A 2,666-nucleotide genomic window follows, 5' to 3' on the forward strand; every position below is an offset into this window, starting at 1 on the left:
ATGATCATTTCTCTAACTTTTTGTTTCTCTATTTTTTTTTAAATATATTTGTTTAAAAAGAAAAAAAAAATTTCACTTGCGAAAACAAGCCCGGAGTGAAAAAGATTATTTTACAAAGGGATCATTTATCATTCATCATCATTTATCTTTGAAAAATAAATTTAAAAAATGTAGCCTCGTTCTCAAGTCAGGTTTGAGTCTCAAACTTGTACCAGGTCTCTCCATCTGGGTCTGAAACGTCCAAAAAAACCCAACACAGTACTGTTCAGTCAGCTTGCTTCTCCCGTCTTAAAAACATCATCCTATGTAGTTCCCAGGAAATAGATAGTTTCAGTGATAAGATGAAAAAACACACCAACAACTGCCAGATCTGTCTGTTACATAGGCACATGCACATGCACACACACACTGCCCTCCTCTCTCTTCTATTTATCTTCACTTGTGTTGTCGTTTGTCTTATTATTATTCATTTTCAATATTCTTTTGCATACTTGGCTCCTTTAATCCAATCAGCAACTACCAACCTTGATTAGAGGTGGACGTGGCCAGACAGCGTCTGGCCTCTCCGAATGCTAATCCGTCACAGCAGGTTTGTGTGATGAGCCGAGGTCAGATTCACCGTCATCTAGCCCTGACTGCAGTACGTCAGGTTTCATGACGTTTGTTTTATCCTGTTATGGAGCCCAGGTGGGGGGAGTTTAATATGTCAGCACTTTTTTTTTTTTTTATGTGACGGGGAAGTTGTCAGTCAGGGTGACTTTCAGACTCTTCTCCTAACCTCGTCAGTGTTTTGACAAATATAGTCGCCACCAATACAGTCGTCCATAACAACACCCCACACTGCTGAAGGAATGACTGACACTCTGGTTGCTTCAAGGTGGACCTATGTCAAAATATATAACCTAGGTTTGTTTTTAAGTCATTTTAATGCAGAAAAGTTACATATTATACTTTAAAAGATCAAAAAGCACAAGTAGCAAGTTGAAAAAGGACTTTATTCCACTGTGTTGATGTGGGATAAATGAAACAGAATGCATCCCTGCTGATCTATAACTTTGGCTTTTCTCCATTTTAACACAAATCACTAACTCTCACAGGGTTTGCCGCTGACAACCACTTTATATCTGATGTATATACATGCAAATAAACCATCCGACTTCTCAGCTCTGTAGAAGTGCTGGTCATGAGGAGCTTAATATAAAGTAGTGTCGTTCAATCTCAGTGATAAAATACATCAGACGCAGTTTAAACTGGCTGTATTGACCACGGAGGGGTTTCAAACTGCAAAGCTATTATCAGCGGGTGCCAGTTCTGCACTCACTCTCTACACAGTCCCTCCTGTATCACACAGTGGATCAATAATGTTGATTGGCGCTGTGTAAATGTTTATGCTGCAACATGTTTTTCCTTGTGGTTTATTTGTGCAGTGATCAATTAGCGAAGCTCTCTAGGAGCTCATCAGTACGTTTGAGTTTCAGGGGTGAATATAAGGTTAAGTTTTTTGTTTTTTTTAATTCAGTTATTTGCTGAATTGATGTTTTTTATCTTCCATCCACTTGTTCTAAATCTCAGTAACTGGTTTTAAATCCACGTTCAAAAGACATTTTTATTGATAATTTAGTGATAAAAACAATACCTATCTGATTAATGACTAAATGATTAGACTGACAAGTCATTTCCTCCAAAGCCAACAGCTTTGGATTGGCTATTAGGTTGGTAAGTTTAAAATATTCATACAAAAATTTACAATAGTTGGACCAGATTGAAATGTAAATGAAATTTCACAGTGGATTTGCACATGGGGCAAAAATAAATCCACACAAATCTCCATATGTTGAGTTCAGCTTTGTTGAACTTTCACACATGAATTAGCATCATTGATCAACAGTTAGCCGCTGCGCTGTCCAGAGCAGAGGAAGTTATCCTGTTAATAAAAAGGAAAACAAGAAATGTCTTTTTGGATAAACTGTGTGAACTATTGTGACGGACAAGAATAATTATTAGCAGTTAACTTCCCAGCTATTGTTCATCAGTGAGCCCTTAAAGTAGTCGCTATGCTGCTGCTGCTAATCTGTGTTGCCAGATTGCCAAAGACAAGAATTTTCATTTTATGCAAATCTATTGGACAATAAAGTTTTATTTGATTTTATCTGTTAGGGAAATGAAATTAGTTTAAAATGCACTTTTTTTGTCACCTCCAAAACCTCCCTTTGCAGCCTCATCCAGCTGAGCTACATCCAGTCCAACATGCATTAGAAGGCTGATTTTCCCTCACACATACTCTGCAATTGAATTTATTTTTCACTTATGGCCTTTTCCATTCTCATTCACAGTCTTGTCAATCTCAGACATTAGAGTAAATAAACTCATTCTCTTTTTATCAGGATAATGCAAATGCATGCTCACACACACACACACACACACACACACACACACACACACGGAAAAACCAACCAACCAATAAATCAATAAATAAATCCATGTAATCTTCACACCTCTACCTGATTCTTCCCGACAGCTTAATGACATTTCATTACTTCACTGTCAACTGGTGGATTCTGGTTGTGCTGTCTTTTTAGTTTTTTTTTTTTTTATTTAAAGTTTGAGTGTGTGAGAGGCTGCTTCGGATGCAGTGCTGCAACAAGGTAATGATCGCAACAATTTAT

The sequence above is a fragment of the Seriola lalandi genome, unplaced genomic scaffold (genome assembly GCF_002814215.2).
Source record: "Seriola lalandi dorsalis isolate HSWRI2012SDOR001 ecotype SW California unplaced genomic scaffold, Sedor1 jcf7180002054448, whole genome shotgun sequence".
Taxonomy (NCBI): domain Eukaryota; kingdom Metazoa; phylum Chordata; class Actinopteri; order Carangiformes; family Carangidae; genus Seriola; species Seriola lalandi.